The sequence below is a fragment of the Athene noctua genome, chromosome 2 (genome assembly GCF_965140245.1).
Source record: "Athene noctua chromosome 2, bAthNoc1.hap1.1, whole genome shotgun sequence".
Classification (NCBI taxonomy): domain Eukaryota; kingdom Metazoa; phylum Chordata; class Aves; order Strigiformes; family Strigidae; genus Athene; species Athene noctua.
This window is the reverse complement of record NC_134038.1, coordinates 39,690,285-39,712,732: the sequence shown is the minus strand read 5'-3', so window position 1 is coordinate 39,712,732 and position 22,448 is coordinate 39,690,285. Positions and strand designations below refer to the sequence as shown.

The window sequence follows — 22,448 nt, the reverse complement described above, 5'->3', positions numbered from 1 at the left end:
ATCGAATTCATTTCCAGATACGGCATCAGCGATTGGTATGCTGTTAATAGGTGTTCACAGTGTTTATGCTCTAGTAATCTGCTCCCGGGAAGAGATCCATCATTTCAGTGCTCTGAGGCATATGGGCTCCAAGCTCTGGAAGGGATTTGGGACTCCTGTCTTGGAAATGGGTTTGATCAATTTAGTGCCTAGGATGTGGGAATAGTGACCAATCCAGTTTCTAAAGAAAATTCTCCAGCTCCTGTGAATATTAAGAATAGCTGAAAATCAGATTATAAATCCAAGGTCACGTACAAAGTCTAAATCAGGCTTAAAACCGGTGCCTGCTCTAAGCAAAAAACCTTTTCTTCTCATTTCATTGAATACTTCTCATGCAAATCTTTGCAACTAGTCTGGATTCTTCCTGGTTTCTAAGTGTAGTCAAAATTAATTTGGATCCTAAGATTTGTATCTTCTGTATTTTAAAAAAAACCCAAACAAACAGTATTTTTTTTTTAAATGCCTCTGTTGTCCTGTATTGTCAGCAGAAGACTTTTGAATACTAAGGCTGTTGCATTTCCTCTCTGAGTTTTCAAAAAAGCTTTTTTTTTCACTGGGACAAGTACATGACCAGATAATAGTTTGATACATTTTCATGATAAAATACTCCTTAGCTGAGGACAGAAGTATGCCCTTATCTACTGACGCTGTTTATGAAAGAAATACAACCATCCAGAAAGATAGTGTCTTTTGTTTTTCTAAATTGTTTAGTTGAAAAAGAGACTATGATCCACTGATATACAAATAAACGTCCCATGTTGGCATCTCGCTGCCTAGCTATCACTCCAAGTTCTTGAAATTACTGAGCCAAAAAATAAAGGTGGGAGGCAGTTTCTGTGGGTGATGCACAGCACTTCAGATATCATCACAGAGCCGATTCACCAAATCACTGCAGATAAGAGACTTTTCTTTACATAAAGGGCATTTACACTCCTCTCAGAATTGTATTTTTATCCCCAAAGACTGAACAATATGATTAGGAGTTTAGTATTTGGTGTACCAAAGAGAAGGAAGGAGACACGCGCTCATACACATGCTTTTGCTTCTAGGTATTGAAAGTGCTCTCTTTTTTTTGCAAACATACACACAGACATTAGGTGGAGGACTATAGATTTGCTTTGCCTGAAAACTACTTGGAGGATGGTGATCTTATCTAGTCCAGACTTATAAATACTAAAGTAATTTTGCTCAAAATATGATTTGTAAACAAGTTCTGTAAAACCAAGCCAGGTGCCAGTGTCTGAATACTTAGCCTATTTTTATAACCGGAAACCAACCGAGATTTCTGTAATTTGATATACCAACATTTTTCATAGAAACTAAACATTTTGAAAAGAAGGCCTTATTATTGACAAAAAATTCTCATCTAGGCATTGTTGAAATTATAAAAACTCACCACACCTGCTTCAGTTTGAATGCCAGTGGGTGAAGAAGACAAATTCCAAGTATTTTAATCAGTTTTCAGAGTGTAGAAAGAATTTCTAAGGTGTTAGATGTGCAAATATACGTATTTTTAAAAAGTAACATGAGTGAAATCCAAGTGAGATAGTCTTACTCCTGTAGTCTCCAGAGTAGTCCCTCTATGTGAGACAAGCAGCATGTAGATTAAAGTTGACAAAGGGAATTAAATATCAGTAAATGACAAACATTGAGACTGCAAGGAAAAATAGTGTGAAAAGGGTGGTCGCAAGACTTTGTTTGTCCCACCAGTTTCAACAGGAATAGGTCTCTGACTCAGCCTGAGGTCTACCAGGGTCTACCATGGCAAAAGATTTCTGACTCTAAAGATTTGTTTTGAGGCTAGATAACAAAGTCAGCTCCAAATTTTGTTCACCCCATTCACAGGAATAGGTTTCCAAAGACAAGAAAGATGCTGATATATGGTGATCAAGCTTTGGACCAGTGTACAGAAGGAGCATAAAAGTGAGCAACCATTAACGCTAGCAAAATAGGGCCCTTAGGAATTATCTAAAGGTCATAGAAAATGAATAAATATTAATGCACTTATCATGCAGAATCTGAGAAATGTGCTGTTATGACTGAAATATTATTCAAAGACAAGTATTGTAATTAAGGTTTTTCTTTTCCCTAGGCAGTGATAAAGAAATGCTGGGTTTATCCTCAGCCTTTAGCCAGCAAGTGCTTTTTTCCCCCTTTAATTCTAATGTAAGTTCTTAATGCAATAACCCTTTCAGATTGAATGAATAGCTAGTTAATTCTTCAAAAGTGTGGCATTCCTGTTGCTAAGCATTTAATTTTCCCCCCTCCTTTTCTCTTACTTCCAGGTGCATTCCTGGGCTACAGCACTTGCTAGTTTGTGTAACCCCATGAAGTCAGAAGGCTTAAGAGCCCCTAGAGCTAATACAAAATGTATGAGTGTGCCATATCTTGAAATTCCTGCTGTCGGAAGTGCTGGCTTGCAGGGGAGACAGGAAGCCTGAAGGGGAGAGGCAGAGAGCAGTCCCAAAGGAAAAACACATGGGGAGAGTCAGGGAAAGAAAAAAGAAAGACAAGGCAGTTGAGAGCATAAAGAGCACAGAGGATGGGGAAGACCAAAGACAGCTGCAGCTAAGGGTTCAGCTGAGTGCAGAAGTGCTGGCTGTAGGGAGGCAAACTTCGCTGAGCGATGCTGACAGCATTCAGAGGGGCACTCGTAGCCCAGTACAGATATTAATCAGGTGTCCATCCCCCGTTTCTTCCCTCAGAGGAGGAAGCCTGAGCCCATCGGAGGATGGTGTGAAACAACTGCAGGCATCACGACTTCATGCTGTAGGGCCAGGCTGGCACCAAAGGGCACACAAGATCCTGTCCCTCCCAGCACCCAGCCCCCGCTCAGAAGCAGCAGCCACATGCGTAAGACAGGCTGTAGGGCACATACAGGAGATGAGCCTTTTGACACGAAATCATCAGCAGCACGAGTGTATTGTACTGTCCTGTTTTGAATGGCAATAGGACAGACAGGTGCTTATGGCAAGTCTGGGCTAAATGATGTGGCACATGCCTGGGGCTTGGAAGCCTCCAGCACGAGTCTGGCCACACTCTCAGCAGGGGGACTCTGAGAGACTAAATAAAATAGAGGGCTGCAGCTGACAGGCTGTAATGCTACATTCTGTAATTTCTGCTGTTTTCTTCGGTACCAGTTTTGCCCGTCTTGTTATAATGAGGCAATTAATACTGGCTAAGTATATGATCTGGGCTGTGGGAATGTTGGGGGATAGTGAAACAAATTATCAGTTAGGCACTGAGGCAGCTTCAAAACCACAGTGTTTTTGAACACTTGCAGCATTCCACCTACAGAAGTCTTAACTGAGGTAAAGCTCAGAAATATGCTTTTTTAACCCAAATCTTCCAGTGAGCAACCAGGGCACAAGTAGATGAAAAAACTCTCTGCATACACATGTATGGGCAGGAGCTATCTCTGCATGGAGTGTGGCGTCTTTACCATGTTATTGGCAAAGCTTGAGGATCACTGGTTTAGAAAGGAGAGAAAAAGTGAGACAGAGAGTAAAATCTATTAAATTGCTGAGGCTCTTTTGAGGGGTCAGCATGTTACAGGAGGATTTCCAAAGGTCCTGCTTAGCTGCATAAGCATGCTGTTGCCATTAGGTCCTAGGAAAATTATTTATTTCATTAGCACCTTCCTTCTTTTCTTCACCCACCTCCCTGCCTGCTTTCTCCTCTTGTTAGTTAGACATGCTTCTCAGGTGTGGGTTCAAGCAGTGGTAGTAGAAACTCCTCTATATTCAGACAAACTCCTTTGTCCTGCTCTGTTTTCTACTGATTTCTGAGAAAAAAAAACCAAAACAGATTATTGCAGAGTGAATGGACTCTCCCAGGTGCCCTCTTCCATGCACGATGGGACATCTGCTATCAGCTTCCCAGAACAATGAGAAAACTGGGGCCCATGAGGTAGTGGCAGGGCTGGCTCACAGGGCTGCTGCAGAGGAGCCAAGGGCTGCAAGGCTTTCCAGGGCCACATAGAGATGTATGGGGCCCAGACTCAGAGAAAAGAGATGTATGTGTGTGCAGAGTGCTCTTCATCTGGGTTGTGCTGGATGAAAAGTGTGCTGGATTAGGATGCTCTATATCCAGTCTGATCTGCACCATCTATAACTGGATCCTGGTCCCTTAGGTGACCCCCAGACTCAAGAGTGCCAGAAGACCTGAATCTTATTAGAGATCTTGCCACAAAACAACCAAAAAGCAAGGCCTCCCTTGCTTCAGTGGACTTTAGTGAGGAGCTAGGCTATGTCACACTTGTGTGGAAGGGCAGAACTGTGGAGGAATATGGAGCAGTTTGCTTTGGATGATACCACTTACACTGTTGCATTGCAGCAGGCCAGAAAGATCCATTTGCTTTTATCGCAGGAGTGATGCGATGCATGTAAACAGAAAACTCTTTCCCTTTGCCAGAGCACATGGATGAAACCCAAACTCTAAAAACAATAAACACACTTTTTTATTCAAGTCTTCCTTGTCCCAGATTTGCTCAGCTGCTGTCTTTGGGATACATGATGCATGCCCTGCTACTCCCTGAGCATCTGTTATGGGCCACTACGAGAGAAAGAGAAACGGGCTAAAGGGACCTCTAGTTGAGCCAATATGTGCTTATGAGGCAGCTCCTGCGTGCACTGTAGGCAATCCAGCATTTGTGCTGTCTGTGCAGCAAAATGAGGGCTCAATTAGACCATGAGCTAGTATAATTCTGCTAGGTCGTCGAGACTGGTGTAGACACAAAAACCACTGAGAATGCAACAGTACTGGCTCTACAAACTGCAAATCAAATCATATTGTTGCCAACAACCCTCTGTGTCTCTTCTGGCTGCTAGCAAAGCTAGTGCCCATGCCACTGGACAGCCATTGCTACTGTTCCTTACATGAACTGCGTAGCAGATGTGTGTCTGCATTTTCACATAGACCTACAGCCTTTTTTCAGGATCCATGGGTTTCTCTTTCTTGCTGGCATCCTGATACATGCATGCCTTGGGATCATCTGACCTTGGCTCCCTCAGGCTACATCTGTAGCGATAAAGCAGACAGACACAGAGCACCCCACACACACCTGGGGTGTGGGTGCCCATGCCATCAGGTTGCTGGTGCAGTTCCTGGTCTGAGCCAATTGGTTCTCTCACAAGCAATGCCTGGGCACAGCTGGGAGCTAGCACGGGCCAGAGATCATTCCCAGTTGACAGTTTTGAGGCTATTTCGGAGAGTAAGAAAATATATAGGTATTTTGCCTGGCTACTCAGGGAAAGGGAAGATGCCCCGGCCCTGTTTATTTTATCAGCAAGAATATAGCCTGGGCCTGGGTCTGAAAGACCAGTCAAGTTCATAGGGAAAAAAACTGTAACCTGGCTTCTCTGAACATTAGGACACATTATTCTGTAATAGCACATGCATATTGCTTGCTCTCTAGCCTTGCATTATACAAAGACACCAATGATCAGCCCAGACATTAACATAAAAATGTATGGTTTTGATAACTATTAAGTTACCAAAATGGGGGTGGGGTGGGGGTGGGGTGGGGTGTCAGGGGGGCAAGAAGTAACCTTGTGGAGTCTAGAAATGGCCACTTAGTCTGCTCTCACAAATTGCAGGCAAAATCTAAGGTCACTTGCCCCTAGCTGTCCCAAGCCACTAAACCCTTCCAAGCAGACTACAGAATTTCAGGTTCTTTAGTACAGAAGACCAAAATCTTAAAAATCTCAGTGTGGGGCAGAAAGAGAGAACCAGGACCCTGCCATGACTGAAGGCCTCAGAAAGAGGAGGGAAGCAGTGAAGGGAAAAAGCCCAGACAATCTGAGGAAGTGCAGTTTGGTGCAAAGCAGCTGAGACAGAGGATGGGGAATGTGTCAGACACTGCAAACTTAATGTGAAAAAGACAGACCCTCCTTCTGCCTACATAGTTGCAAAGTTGCCCAGCCCTGGATAGCCCCTCAAATTTTCAGAGCTGTCAGTCTGTCTTTTTCTTCACTGATGCAAGGGGGAAGTTTGGGTGTGAGACTGTACATGCAGCCCCGTAGCTCAGTATTTCAGTCCCAGATCATCTTGCCTAGCTTAAAAATGCCCACCTGCTTCTGAATTGTGGGTCTTCAGCAGTGCTTAGAGAGCAAGAGTGGTACTTTTCAAAATCATATAAAAATGTGTTTTAAAAGCAATGGTGGAGATAAAGACAGAGGTAAGTCAGATTTCGGGAGGTGTCTGACCGGCATCAATGCCACAAGCGTGTGATGGGATCCCCTTGCAGCACAGCAGCTGGCTGCTCCTGGAAGCGGCACAGACAGGACAGCTGCAGCTATGGTGTTAAGGGACCTGATCCGGCAAACCTACTGCAGGCAGAACTGCTGAATCACGGCACCAGCTGCACCCTAAGAGCTTAAAGATCTGGATGTACAGCTGATGATTACAGCCTGAAGCTGAATATAGGACTGCCTGCCCAGGTAGAAAAGCAAGAAAGCAAACAACAGAAAGCCTGAGGAGTGAGACTACGTGACTTCACCACTTCACCTCGTTCAGCCCACCGTGATTTCAGGTGTGACATAAGCCATTTCTTGGTGAGTGCAGCAAGTACTGGCCTCCTAAAACACAGCCATAAACTCCTTAGAAGAGAGAAAAAGGGGAAACATTGTTTTCCTTTACCAAATGCATTATCACCCAGAGGGGCTCATCACAACAAAAGAGTAGGAAACTAATGAGCTGCCGCTTGTTTTGCAGCTCTAACATCCTATACGAAAGTTATATAGTGAACAACTTGTTACCTCTATATCCTTACCTTGATGGCACTGGGGTGAAATTGCTTTTGTAGCTCGGTTGCTGAATTGTACCAGTTGTAATCAAGGTCATGACATTTCTCCCAAACATCCCCAGTATCGATTCGTCATTCTGTTTTGTTTTGAAAATGTTAACAGCGCACACTGGCTACATATCAATATAATGAAAAATGGGGAGAAGTCAGGCAAAGCTGTTTGTAGCACGCAGTCCTGCTGCTTTAAGAGCAGGCTGTGCAGCACAGAGAATAAGCACTGTGCACTAGTCTAGAATGAGATGGGCTACAAATGAATTATTAAGCTTTTCTAGGAGGCGGACGGGACATTTTCACCTAGACTGCAATGCGTGTCATCACATACAGCAAAAGGATAAACAGGCTTGGGCCAACTTGATGAAAATTGATAGTGACTTACACATACCTATTCACAACCAGTCATATCCAGATTAAGGCAGCCTCAGAGAGCAATTTCCAGAATAATCCTACATAACACTTCCCAGGCCTTCCTAATCGTTAGTATGTGTTGATTGGAAAAAGGCTTTAATGTGCTGATTCAGAGATTCCATGTTTGTCTGCTGAATAACGAGAGGGGAAACATTTTCAAGTTTGCCTTTTCATATTCGTCTTGTAGCTTATGAAAGGCAGAGATGTTCTTGTGGAAGATCCCTGCTGTAGAAAGTCAGCCTGCAAATTTTAGCTGGCTGTTTTGGTCTGATTAGATACATCTTTGTATGGCAATATGATTTCATCTCAAGGAAACTTTTCAAATCCAATAAATGCATTAGAACTTCTTAGAAAAAAAAAAAAATCAGCTTCAGCTCACAGTCTAAAAGTTAGTGCAATTTATGCAGGCAATCTGCCCTGATCCTCTCACAGAGAATTGACACCACTTTTTTTTTTTTTTTTTTCCCCAATGAGAACAGTAAAGGAAACATCATGGCATCAGGATGTGTTTCTAAATAGTGTTTCAGATGGACATTAGGCAACCAGGAGGAACTCAAACTCTCAAATTCTAGGGATATGGATTATAAATCTCTTCCAGCTCCTAACCTTGCAGCATGTGCTGTCCTGGGTCCACATTTCTTGTCAACCTCTATGACATCATAATATGGGACAGCATGTTTGAAGTACACATGGCAAAAGATAATTAGTTGTAAAGTTAAATGACTGTCTTGCCATCACAGCCTCTGAATGCCTGCTCTATACCTCTGCACAGAGAAGGGGGAGACCGGAATTCACCTTTTCAAATTTAAGTATTAGAAGGAACTGCAAGAGGTCATCTTCTCCATACCCTTTCGAAGAACAAGGATCAGTTATACCTAAGCCACCAGACCTAAGCCTAACCTGTCCTTAAAAATCTTCCTAATTGAAATTTGACTTGCATCTTGTTATCTTGCTCTAATGCTTTCATAAATCTTGTGCCTAGATTTCTCCCTTAAAAAAAATTTAAATCTCATTTGTTGCAAAGCAAGGTGATTTCTTCTGGGCCTTCCTCTCTTGGACTTGAGATAACTGAGCCCTTTTTTTTTAACAAACTTTTACAAATTGGGAGATCATTATCACACTTCTTTTCTTCTTTCCTTTTTATTAAGTGAAATAAGGCTAGTTCATTCATCCTTTCATCCTTGGCCACTTTTGTTAGAAACAGATCATTCCTATTCTGGAGTATCTGCAGTGAGTATACATCTGCCTAAATGCAGCGCCCCAGATTGGATACAGTACTTCCACTGAGGCTTCTCCAGTGGCAAGTAGAGCAGAATAATTTCATTCCTCTGACTTATATCCAACAGTGCTCTTAAAAACATCCCAGAATGAGATTTGTTCTTTTGCAACAGCCTTATACGCATTTGTGGCACATTGTAAACTTCAGATTCTTTTTCTGCCTTGTTGCTACCTGGCCCAATTTCAAGCCTCATTCCCAAGTTTCCAGGCTCCACTCGTCTTTTGCAAAACTCTGTTTTGCTGCTTTCAAACATTCACCTGGCTTTGAAATCCTATGTAGTCTTTTAAGTGCTGCACTTCTTCCTAAGTAATACAGGCGCTCTCCTTGCTCTGCTGGTCACATCACCAGTGACAGTACTGAACAGAACATGGTCAAAACCAGATATCCCTTCTTAAAATACCCTCCTAGGTTGACCACAAAAAATTATTTACTACAGTTCATCTGAGACTTTTCACTGTTCAAGAACTAAAAGGAAAGGGAGCTTCTTTGACAAAAATAAGTAAAATTATAACTTCAGTTACACTATGACTCAGTTTGGTATCCCTAAAGATGGGAGGAAATTTCATCCAGGCAGTTGCATCTCAGGTTGCCCTAATACAACTGTTATTTTGAATAAATTTGCTGCTTCACTTAACAGAAGGAACATACTACCTTTAGCCTGGATAAACTGTATTGCTTTTAAGAGATACAAATGCTACGAGAACTGTGTGTTGGAAAAATCTATAGGTGAATTTGCTGTGTTAGTGATCTCAAAGATCTGGATCTGGAAGTGGAGTGGTTATGCACTGGGAGGCAGTGGGTATACAATGGAGATATATTGAATGTAGCCTGTCTGAGAGAGAGAGAACAGCTTTCCTCTTCCTTGAGAATAACTTTCTAGAGCTTCTGTGAGACTTCTACCCTCATTTCAAGGCACAATGAAATTCATCCGGTTTTTGCAAATGAAATATTGGTCACTCTTGGTGAATCCTTGACTAAGAAAAAAGGGTCAGAGCAGGATATATTGCTACGTATGTTGCTCCTTTCCCAATACAACATTATAACTACAGGTTGAACACAACCTCTGTTAACACTGAGAAATTAATACTTGGTGTTCAAGGGTAAGGGGCGGTACTGGGACACCTCAGAAGGTTTTGTTCCTTGGTCGTCATTCCTTGGTTCAGCAACAGCAATCCTTCTACACCTTGACTTCTCCTAGTCATCCCTCTGAAGACTTAGGTACAATCTGTAAAAGTGGAAACACACTACAAGTGGTATTGCTGTGTCTCATTCTAGTGTGTCTTTTGATTTACTCTGGAGGGGGTTCTAGAAATGCCTATGCAGCTGCAAGAGAGGGTATGCTTACAGAGAGGTAGTCTTTAAGCAGTAGATTAAAGCATTACCTTGTGTAATTTTGTTCTTAGTATTGCTGCTGCACAGACCTGTAGACATTTCTGCCAACCCCTCTCCCTCCTGAATCGTATTGTGAATGAAAGCAATATAGTGACCCTGTCTGGTCAATCGTTGTTGTGGCCCTCTTCAGTGAGTCTGAGACTACCTTGGCTCCCACAGCATATTATAAAAGCACTCAGAGAGTCACAGACAACAGAAACTGCTGCCCAGGTTTTTAAATGTCCACTCCTTCATCAATTCCAGGTTTTGAGTGTTCATTTTCAGGGAGCTGCTGATGCCCTCGGTTACCATTCAGTCCAATTGGCATCGAAGCTTTCCAGTACATTACAAAGTCAGTATTAAAGTACTTACTTAATCTGAGTACATAAAATCAGTGACCACTTCTGGCCCTGGTACAAATAGGAAGTTGTATTATTATGAACCGTTATGCTTGCTGTTAAAGATAGGGGAGCAATTTATTAACACAAAACAGGTACCTCTTCAATGGCACTTGTAGGAGCTGAAGTACTGTCCTCCAGAACAGAGGTAAGACTAGTGTCCACGCTATATTAGACAAAGAAGCAGGGTAAGTTGCCAACATAGGCTTTCTCACTTTAAAGAAAGGGCTCACACTTAGATCAGGTAACCACATCAATACAAAGAATTTAGTAGCTACTCTGGGCTGAACAATGCTCTCTAATATCAGGTACAGACAAAAATAGTCCAGAGAGAAAATAGACCTTCTTTTTTTACATACAAATTATGTAAGCCAAATGTTATTTCTCAATATTGCATTTTTAAGCATGATGCACCCAGCTGTTTAAAAAATCTGCACTAATAAAAAGAACCTCTGACCAAGAATAAAATGCAGCAAAAGTTAGTTCAAGGGCAGCTCAGAGCTCTCCATGGCAAAGTGGAGGAGAATGAAGCCAGCTCGGTAACTTGAGGCTGGCAAATCTGGAATTCCCTTCATCATAAGCACTGTTTCACTTCATCTCAATGCGTCATGCTGGTGAATCCTGAGGTTAATTATTAGATTATTCTAATACACATCAAAGGCTTTTGGAGGCTCCTGAGTCTTCACAGTTTAATATGTTCATTTATGAGGTGCAAGTAAGAGAAATGAAAACTAATTAAATTATTTATTTAAATACTTTTAAAATTATCTATTATTTTCAAACTCCACTCATTGGACCATCTCAGTGATACTGCAGAAGCTGCAAACTAGTGTTAAAAGGGTCACCCGGGTTTATTTTGCATGCTTTAAAATAGTGAATTGGTTGACATTTGAGGTTTTTATTTTAAATGTGATAGCATCAAAACTTACCTGGATATTCCTCAGGCCAGAGCAAGCACCCACTGAGGTCAATGGATATCTTTCCAGATAATTTTAGAAGTAATACTTCTTTATTTCCAACAGGTCAGCTATCCTCACCATTATTTAGATAAAGAATTTTTTGACTTTCTATTTTAACACCATTTCAAAGGCACAGACCTCTGCTTTGAACTTCAGGATGCCTTGCTAACCACCATCTCCTGACAGTACGACAGGGGCAGAATTTGGGAGTACAAAGAAATGACATGCAGCAATAGGAACTGAAAATTTTTCTGTTGTTGTCTTGTTACCTGATGTCAGTGTGGGGTTTCCCCCCTCCACTACATTCCAGGAAAAATACGCAGCTGAAAGAGTGAATAAGATCAAAATTATCTTCTACAGGAACGAAAAACACAGGTGTGTTCCTGTATACGTCTGGTCCAAAGTACAGCAGAGGAGTTTACATGATCAGTGGCTAGTGGCGAATGGGAGGAAATTTATTTAGTCCTGTCCTATCAAAGTGGCAAAACTCTGCAAAGCAGCAGGTTGTAAAAGGAGAACTAAGAAAAACACAGAAGCTGCCTTCACTTTAGAGCCCATACTTCCACAGATAAATTGGGTCCAGCTGGGTTTTTCCTGAAATAACAGGGCACAAGTAGAAAAGCGCAGTGGTCAAACCATAGCTTAGGTTGTTTATTACTAAGGAGCACAGGCATCTCTGAAAAAAATTCAGGAACTGCAGTGGATTGCTGAATCCTGCTGCAGTTCGTGGAAAACCACTGAATTCTGCTGGGTTTTGAAGAAAATGCATTAAATGAAAGCAAATACTCCTCAGACAAATACAATATAATTACATTTCTTCTTGTTTGATAGGTGCAAAATCAATTCTGTAGTGTTCTACCTGCATTTTGCACTATTATTTAAAATGACAGCAAAAAGTTTTATTACTAGTTATAGACTATGGAGTTACTTCATTCACTAAACCTAGCAAAAAACCATACAGTCTAATTCTTCATGAGAAATTTCAGTTTAGTATTTACTGTATCAGGGCAACTATACTGACATAATAATAGACTGTGGAAGCTCTGAGGGAATTGTTTTAAGCTCTTGCACCAGGAGTCTGTAAACTGAAGTGTCTCCTCAGCTATATGTGGATGTAAAGGGAAGCCTTTACAGGCAGTGAGAGACATATGAGAAGAAACTATTGACTTGTTTAAAAAATAAATATGAGAAGTTGTTGAAGCGCTGAGGGTGAAGGGAAGGGTATTGACTCAGCATTTCTGGACACTAAATAATTACAGTATTTCATCCTGTACATTCAAAATCAGTACTCGTCACTGAACATCCTGTTCGTGAAATCACAAAAATGCAATATAGACCAGAATTATATATTATTTACTACATTACTGCTTGGCCTGCATGCATCATATCCATTGTGTATTTCTTCATTCTGATAATGGATCTGAATTTTGAAAAATACCCAAATCCTTTCAGATACTTCTTTCTTTCTTCCTTTAGGCATTCCCAAATAATACTCTATTTTCTATGACAGTCTATCACCATTCACTCTGTAGGAAAGCCCTTTCCACCTGATGTCTCTATATGCATCAATACGTTTCATTTTAACCCCTAACAACTTGAGGCTTATCTAGTACAAATGTGATTTCCCTACTTGGGAAACCATATTTGCTGTTAGTTTTCCAATGTTCTGTGCTATGAGCAGGTTAAGAATAAATAATTCTTTGGAAAATCCACTTTGAAATGTAATTTCACTCTTTATCATTTGTGGAAAAGTTTCATGTTTCTTTGGATTACAAGATTTGAAATTGTTTAGTTGTGCTACCTGATTGCAAACTGATATATCTGGAGGTCATCTAACAGTTGTGGCCCATTTTATACGTATGTATGTATGTGTGTATGTATTTCAGGGCATTTTAAACTTCAGTGTTGCAATGCACAACAACATTTTTCCTTCAGCTTAGGGTTCAGGAAGCTACAGCTGTAGGGCTGGAAATACTTGGGTCTATCCCTTGGGCCAGACACAGGTCACTCTTGAGTAGAGACCCAAGTTTGAGGTCACAAATTTATGACCTGTGGTGAGTGCGCTTAGGCCTGTTGTAGGACCCCGGTGCCTCAGCCCTCTGTGATGTCTTTGTTAATGTATTAGGATGAATGACATCGTCTTGGTTAGGACAATCTGACATCTATCTATTGTATTTAGTTGTCCATAATGCTGCCTCCTGTTTTCTTTCATGCAGAAGGTTTCTCCCCATCCTAGTATGCCTCTGGAAGAGGTATCTACCTGTTCTTTCCGTACCCTTCATTTCCAGAAGGAGGTGCAAGCATTCATGACACTCAGGAGTGACTCTTTGGTCCAAAATCTCCAATTTCACCCCAAAGTGACAGAAATTTCCACTAGTTGCAAAACATATCAGATTCCTAGATCACCAAGACATTTTTGAATGACATACTACCCACATCTTAGGACACTCTGTATATTATGTTGCCCAAGCATAACAAAAATGTAGCTTTGTGCTCAGGCCTATTGAAATAAACAGAGGACTCATTTCCTCAGCTGAACAGCCATAAATACCCATCAATACCTCAAACATTTTTCATCTATTATACTTCTGAACAACTTTAAACTTCTGGATAGTGCACAGATAGGCACTTTATAGACAGGTAGGCAGCTGGAAATTACTAATGTGTGATTTCTACTGATCACACCAGCAAACAAAATATGCTCCTACTCAGCTGGCAATCTCCTGCCTGAAAGAAGCATTAAACTCAGTTTCTGATTCAGTTCCTCAGTGGGTGTATCTCCAGGTAGAATTCCCGTCTCTCTCTTTTCTCCTGCCAGATATAGCAATATAATCCTTTTTTACTTTTAAATCTCTCATGATTTGAAAAGTGCTTTAGTTATGCTAAAAGAATAGGGTGGGGTTTTTTTCTGGAAAATGCTCTCCATTACTACTTTGTACAGTAATCTTTGAACTGTAGAAGTCACTGCTATTGCTCTGACTAGTGACCTAAAGGCTTAGCGTGAAAAGCACATTGGCAACAAGGTTTGTGCCCTTCTTCTCTTCCTGTAATCATTGTCAAGGAACATCCTGTGCAAAGGTCCACAGTGTCCCAGGGCTCTCTATTCCTGTAGATAAAGTGGAAAATATCTGGGGAAAATATTATGTCTCAAAAGCAAATATCATATAAATGCTCAGTTACCAGAAACAATAACTTGGTCCTCACCTGGCACCTTTGTGAGTGTGTGGAAAGTAAACCCCAGAAAGCACCTGAACCTCTCATAACTGCTACAAGCTTACATTGGGCACCAGTGATTTGAATGACATGCCAAATGATCTACAGCATGGGGAAGCAGACTGAATGTAAAAGTGTCTGTACCATCAGAAATTGATTCAACGACTATGTCAATTACTTTTGGCACTAAGCTTCCTGTGGGTTATGTTCTGATTGATCTTTTGGCCATCTGTGACTGTTTGCCTATCTGTGCTTATTTTTGGAGAGATTTAAGGAATGCTTTCACATGGCTATCACAAATTGTTCAAATTTTTACCCCATGTGGAATATCTGCTTATACTGTTTGGGTCAGCTTTGATTAGTCCTTCTCCTTCTCCGGCAGTAAATGCTGTTGCTGAGCAATAGCATTAGTCACAAAAGAGCTCCCCTAAACCAATCTTGATTTGTGAGATACCAGATGAGAATGTAATTTTCCAGAAAAATCCAGCCCTTTAGTTTCTATACATTTTTGTGTAGTGCACTTTTTTTTTTTTTTTTCTGGCACATGTTTTTGATCTCCAAGTTTCCTTCAATTCTGTTGAGTTACTCATGCTAAATAGGCTGCTGCAGCAACTTTTGCATGCTAATGTGTCAGATATTGATGCTATTTACACAGGATCTCATTTAAGAGCTTAAACACACATCTTTTAATGTTGCAGCATTTACAGATTCAAAGATGGCAGAGAGAATGGCATTATGTCACACCGTCATTCCTTGTTTTGCTGTGTGACAACACAGAGTGGCAGCTTCACACTTATTTTATACTCTTTTTTTTGACTAAATACTGGTAATATCAGGTTTAGTTTTATTTTCCGGGAGATGTCTGTGGAGCACCCAAAGAACTGGATTTAGCATTTATTTCTGCATTTGGTTGTAGCACTGGATGTATAGAATCTTGAAAGAGATAGAAGTAAAACCTCTAAGAAAGAAATCTGGAATTAACTAGCTGTTAATAAAAATATGCATAAAAAGACTCTCAGAGTTCAGAGGTTTTAATTTAAAAAATCCAACATAGCCCTTTTCTTTCCTAATTCAGTATTACTTCTGTGGTATAATGCAGGGTCATAATTATACTTTCCCTCTAGTATGTTGTAGAATCATCCAGGAGCAGAGCAGATATGATGTGAAATGTGAGGGGGAAGAAGCTTTCAAGCCTTCTTTAGTCATTGCAAAGAAGTGAAAATGGTACAACCTCCTTTTTTTTTTTTTTTTTTTTTTTTTTGCCTTTGCAGATCACCTTTAAAGGTTTCTGTTGTCATCCATTCACATCAATTGTGAGCAAGCCATTATCTTTATGGACTCAAGATGCTGGTTTCAGACTCGCAGTTTCTAAGCAGTGATGTACATCAAGTAATCTTTTATTTATTTATTTTAATGTTTCAGCTCCTGAGACTCAGGCCTGCCCAACATTCTGACAATCAGGGTTAATTACTGTAATGCTTCTCTGGCAGGTCCTCCTTAAAACATCTTAGCAATATTGTAGCTCATCCAGGATGATGTTGATTGCTACCTGTACAGGACTTTGTCAGCATATTACTTCCACTTTATGCAGATTGGGCACTTGCAATTTGAAGTGCTCAAACCAATTTTTAGCACAGATAAGCAGCTTGAAAGACAGATTCCCTGACAACAATCAAACCTCTGATCCGTGGCTTTCTCAGGTACCTTCTTGTTTGTTTGATACTCTAAGACTTACCTCACTGAATACCTTATTGCTTCATCAGTCTGAAGGCAGCATAACACAACATCGTTTCTCACTTTGAATATTCATGTGAGGTAAGTCTCAGTTTGACTGAGTTTGCCTAATTTTAAATACCTTAACAAACAAGTTTTACTCTACTGACAGGAAAGGTCTTCCTATCCTCCTAACTCATTCTTTTCCATAAGGGTTACTTACTTTTGCTGTGCCCACTTTGCAGAACTCGACTATAGAAGACACATGACTCTTCCTTTGCTATCTTCACCTCTCAGTTTGTCCGTGCAATGTCTTAGATCTCATGATCAGACCCTTAGACTAAAACAAATCCTGACTGACAGTAGACAAAATGGCTAAGATGAAGATGTGCTAAGTGGGGTATAGTTAAAGCAGGTGAGAGTCCACCTGACTGTGAACTGACCCACTGAGAAATGCTCAGAGGATGTACTTGGCCATCCCTGCTACAGAGGGGTAGCCTGCAGCTGAAAACAGAGTGGCAAAACTTTCAGCTAAACACACCACAGGACTTTCAGCCTCAGACTTAACAAAGGAAATGTTTTGGGATTTGTTCATCTTGACATCTTCAGCATCTTGACATCAACAGCCTCAAGTCAGACACCACAGCTTTTTACAGAAGGGAATAATTCGTCTTATCTGAATAGGATCTGTGTAAGCCTGTGAGACCAGAGACGACCTGCCTAAGCTAATCCATGAGGAGTAATGAATAGAAGCCAAAGAAAGTCAGGATGCCCACAGGTTAGAACAGCCCATGGGTTGCTCTAAATTGTGACCTGTAAAAGTAAACAGTTAGGAAACTCTCCTATCAGCTGATAATGGCTATGTTTATCACTGATTGAGAGTAAAAGTAGGTAATTGTTGCTTGCTTTCACTCTAAAGTCATCCCTTTTATTTAGCAAAATTCCCATCTATTTAATTGCCTTGCTTTATAACAGTGCTCAAATAAGGACTGAAGATGTTATCCAGAAGTAGTACCACTTTGCAGCTTCAACCTTGTAACTGCATATTCAAGCTATTCATATAGTTACATGCAATATAACACAAGCAATGCTATCAAGTAGTAAGTTGTAGCCCAAGTGACCTCCTTATGTTAAGGTCTTCTACAAGTGACCTGTGAGTAGTCTTCATACTTAATTTTCTGCTTACAAAACTCAGTTCATTGCATCCAAATCAAAGTACAAGAAATAATAGATGATACCATCTGGCCAGCTGACTAAACAGTTAGCATTATGTAGCTTTTCAGTTATTCAACTTCAGCAACATTTAACAAGTTACCTAAAGGCATAGGCATGACCAATGAGAAAGATGGATGAGAAGTGACTAAATGCAGGCAGAATAATATACACCAACATCTCAGTCTAAAGACAAATGGCTGTACCTATGGGTCTAACTGAGAACGAAGGAAAAGTTCATTTGGTGGTCCATGTCCATTTCTTAGGAATTAAATGTAACGATTCATTTTTATGTAGAAAAAAAAAAAAAAAAAGTCTTATTTTTGAGCACAGCTATGATGTGGGGACTGAAGAATTCAGGCTGCAGTTCTCAAAAAAAAAAAAAAATGCTGTTATTCCCAATAAAAGTCCAAGGGCTGTTCATGACTAAATCCTTTAAGTTCCTTTGAAAATACCAGTTTCAAGGTCTAGAGGCAGTTTTGATTTATACTGAATAAAAGTGGTGTGATCACATGATGTTTGTAGACAACATGGCCAGAACTGTTCTGGGGAGGTACTTGGATACATTTTAGAGAGCACAAGAAAAAAATTTAGAGTAGACTTAAGGAAAAAATGAGGATGGCCAGGCGAAGCATCTATAACTTTTTATATTGAGAGAAAGATTCATGACTTGTATTTTTCATAATAGGGCACCATTTTAGAGTCAGTTTCTAGCATTTCTTAAGTCAGTTCCTCCCTCACCAGGTCAAACTACCTTTTTCTTTCTTTAATTATTCACAGTTTTAACACAGTTGAATGTTCCAAACAGCCTGTACATGGAATACTCAAAGATTTGACACACAGCTTATTCTGATGTTGTACAATACACCTGAGAGTATTATGCATGAAAATAGCATGATATGATAAATGAAGTTATATACATTGTAAGTATATAAATACCCCAACTAATAAGGCTGATTCTACCAACTGTATTTCATACCCAGGAAGACACTAAGGTCAAGAGGAAGTGTATTCCTTAATTCCCAGTTGAATATGTATCATATTGGCCTGTTCTGATGTGTTCTACAGTGACCTGAGAGAAAAAGAGCCCAGAAACACAAATGCCCTAAAGCATTAATGCTTATTTACTAAACACCAGCATGCACTCTCTTGTGCATGGAAAGGGTAAAGCAAGACTTCAGTTTCCACACAAATGTAAGAGACATAAGCTAATAGGCTTCTTACAAAGTTTGCAATGGGCTGAGTACATAATCAGTTGTTGCATATCATCTGGTGTTTGGTAATCCACTCAGTTCCTGCCCTTGTGAGCATTTTTGAATCTGAGTCTACTATAAAGAATTTCAGTAAAAGAAGTTATATCTACATGTAAAGGGAGCTTGGCAACAAAGTAAAAATCTGGGAAAAGAAGGAAAATGCATTTGGGGAGCTAAGCAGTGATGAAGGACTAGGAAAAAAGACATCTGCTATGGAAGGAGAATGAAACTCATGCAAAGTCATCTAGTGTTACTTCACAGTAAAACCTGAATGAAAGTCAATATTTCTGGCTAATACTTTAATCAAAATATGTCTGCTTACAGGTTCTGCCTTTAAGAGAACCTTTAGGAGCATCCTGGGCCTCACTAAAAACCCTATTGAAGAAATAGGATCACAGAATAATTGAGATTGGAAGGTCTTTAGTCCAATCTCCTGCTCAGAGCAGGCTCAGCTATGAGATCAGACCACATGGCTCAGGACTTTATCCAGTTGGCTCTTGAAAACCTCCAAGTGTGGAGGCTGCATGAACCCCTAGAGTGACTCTACCACTTCTGGGCTGTCCTCAGGGTACAAAAGATTTTCTCTATATCTAATCTAAACCCCTCTTATTAAAATGTATGCTCACTGCCATTTTTCCTCCTGCCACACACCACTGTGAGCAGCCTGGCTCTGTCTTTCTGGTGACCTCCTCACGGGTACTAGAAGGCCCTGCTTAGGTCCCCCAGAGCTTTCCCTCCTCCAGTACAAACAAGTCTAGGTGCCTTGGCCTCTACTCCGTAGGGCACATGCTCTGGCCTCTGACCATGTTGGTGGGCCTCCACTGAACTTGCCCCATTTGATCAATGTCTTTCTTGTACCAAGTGGCCCAAAACTGGGCACAGTACTCTAGGTATCATTTAAGGAGTGCTGAGAAAAGGGGAATGATCACTTGCCTTGATGTACTGACCATACTGCTCTTGATACAGCCCAGCATGCTGTTGGCCTTGTCTGCACGGGCACAAAGCAGGCTCCCAGCAGAGATGATCCCCAGTCCAAGCATCCACAGACTGTATCTCTGCAAAGAGTAAACAGAGCACCTTGCTGCAGTACTGGTCACCCTGCTTCTGAATCAGGAATCCTGAGCTCAGTCCTGAATTCAGCTGACAGCTCCAGACGTGCTACTTGGTGCCTGAAAAAAATTATGCTTATCAGCTTCTGAAGTGTGCAGTCTTCTTTAACTTAAGGCTAGGGACAACAAAGTGCCACTTTTTTCCTCTGACCATGTGTTATACTTTCTCCTAGCTCATCTCCTTACGGTTTGCTCTTTTTCTGACCTGGCAGATTGTAAGCAAGGCACTTTTTTAGAAGTGATATTGCATGAACTCTACATCCAGGAAATGTTCAGAGGTACCTGAAGTTAAATAGAGCTATTGAGCTCAGATAAAGAAGACATGCATGCTGCCCTGAGATTACTGTTTATTTATTGGAAGAAACTGGACTCTTTTCACAGGTTTGACCACAGGAGTTACAGCTAAACCAGCTTTAACTCAGTAATAGTCTGCCTGAGATGTAAGGTGTAATACCTCACTTTGAGCTGTCACAGCTCCTGGTGTCTGAGCTGTCCCTACAGCACACTGCAGTCACTTCTGTGCAGTGTGGGCATATCAGTAGTTTGTATGAGATATATCTCAAGTGTGTTGTAATGCCTTCTGGGTAGCTGCTGGAACTAAGAATGAGCTAATATACTCTCTCCCTCTGCCAGACTTATTAGTTTAGAATGAGTGTTGTGAGGACTACAGCTACATGTCTGCCAATAGAGATTTGGGTTTTGCAGTTGGCTCAGGGAATGAGTAGGGTGAGATCAAATCTGCCTGAAAAAATACTCTGTAGATGTACCCTACCAAAATCTCACAGCTAAATTAAGCTATGCTGCCTGTACTATTTTTTTCCTCCCCAATTAATTGAAAGGTTTTGCTTATTTTAGAGGGACAAAGTGAGTCTTCACACTGAAAAGTGTACTCCTTTAAAACAGAAGCTTACTGCACATCATAGTTTCTCTTTCTTCCTTTGACAGACCTTTAGAGAGATAACTCCCTGAGAAAAATCACAAAGTCCCTGTTAGTTTGAAGAAACCTATGTCAGAACTTAAACTGGTTGCCTGTTGAACACTGAACTCTTCCTGCACTTACAACCATGCAAGTATTGTCTCCATTTCCCAAAATCCACAAATGCCCATCCAGCTGACAGGAACTATAGCTTTTCCTTACATGCACAGGGACATGTCTAGCTCTTGGAAGCTGTTAAGCAGATTGAAAGGAGGTGAGAGAACTAAAAAAGGATCTGGGTACAAGTTTGTCTGTTATAGTAGGTCACCAACACCATATGAGGAGGTGATTCATGAGTAAGCAACTGCTCCATACAGGATTAATTCTTAGAAGTATTTTGCAGTAATGTTTTCTGGCATTCTGCTCATGATGGGGCAGCTCCTCATGGCTTACACTAGTGCCATGCCCACAAAGAACTATTTATCCCTCGGAGCACTTAAAACACAAGCCTGATGTTATTTAAATATTTGCTAGAAATTGCGCTAATCTACCGGTACACAATCGCAGCCTTGTGTGAAATAATGCAATGTATCTCTATTTCTAGGAAGAAAGTCTGATGTGAATTTTAACTTTAAAAAAAATTAAATAATTTCTTGCTTATAAGCAAAAACCCCAAAGCTACCACCCAAAATTGGGCAGAAAATTGCTTTTCCTTCAGGGAATACAGCTGTTATAAAAAACCAATACTGTTTTCAGTGGATTTCATTCACAGAAAATTTACTGCAAATTTCATGAATTCTGCTTTCTGTTATTGGAGAGGAAGAGCTGTAGGTTAGAGTTTGTTAATGAAACAGGACATGTGCTGTATACATGCTGAATATTCAGCTGAGTAAGTGTTATTCTATGACCATAAGATCTAATTATGTCAACACAAATATTTTAGCACCAAGTAAAAAGAAACCTTAATAAAATTCAAGTAGCTCAATGAAAATAAAGTGACATTGAAGCTAAAGGGCATGGAAGTTGAAATAAATACAAAAAAGCTATATATTTCAATACTTTTTTTTTAAACTCTGTATTATTACATGTAAAATAAATGCAATTTCAGAATCAAAGTAGATGTTTGCCTTTCTCAGTGTGCAAAATAGAGCATACAATAGCACTTTCATAAGATTTTTTGAAAGCTACAACTTGTTAAATCTTTATTCCTCCTTCTGAACGAATTCATGGATTCTGTAAAGTACTTGTCAGTGCTTAAAATCCCCCTCTCACTGAGTCCAAACAGAATTTTTTTCATTGACCTCAATGGATGAAAACTTTGCTTCTGAAAATCTTGCCCATAATAGCAAGATCATTTTATCACAAATCCATAATCAACCACTTATTAAACTTTCTCGGTCTTATTCAAATTTTTGTTAATAGCAGAAAAATGGGAAAAAAATTAACCAGGCTCCTATATAGCTACAAACATTTCCAATTTTTAATTGCAAGTGTTAGCCCTGGGAAGAGGTTCTAATCAGTCTCAGCAATCTTCCTGGTTTACATCCAATCATAATCTTGATGTTGAAACACTGAGTGCTTGCAAGAGATTGCTGAGAAATGATTGAAAGGCTAAGAACTCTGTGTAGGGTGTTTTTCACAAAACTTTCAAGTCAACAAGAAATTTGAGAATATTGTGATGCATTTGATGAGTCACAGCAGACAGAGACTTATTTTAGCAAATGAATTTTTCTGAATTGTTTTATTAGCTCTAGACATGAACAGTGCCAACCAGAG

At 40.3% G+C, this 22,448-nt stretch overlaps 1 long non-coding RNA gene across 2 annotated transcripts in view; it reads right to left on the bottom strand.

Annotated features, from left to right (window-relative positions):
* Nucleotides 1–22,448, bottom strand: part of LOC141956856 (uncharacterized) — a 76,570-nt gene that overhangs the window by 13,470 nt on the left and 40,652 nt on the right. Inside the window, exon 1 of one of the 2 annotated variants that reach the window (XR_012633025.1) lies at nucleotides 16,406–16,479. The exons of the other annotated variant lie outside the window; for it this stretch is intronic. This is a non-coding gene — a long non-coding RNA (uncharacterized LOC141956856). Of the gene's footprint in view, nucleotides 1–16,405; nucleotides 16,480–22,448 lie in introns of those variants that run through there. 2 annotated transcript variants of the gene reach the window in all.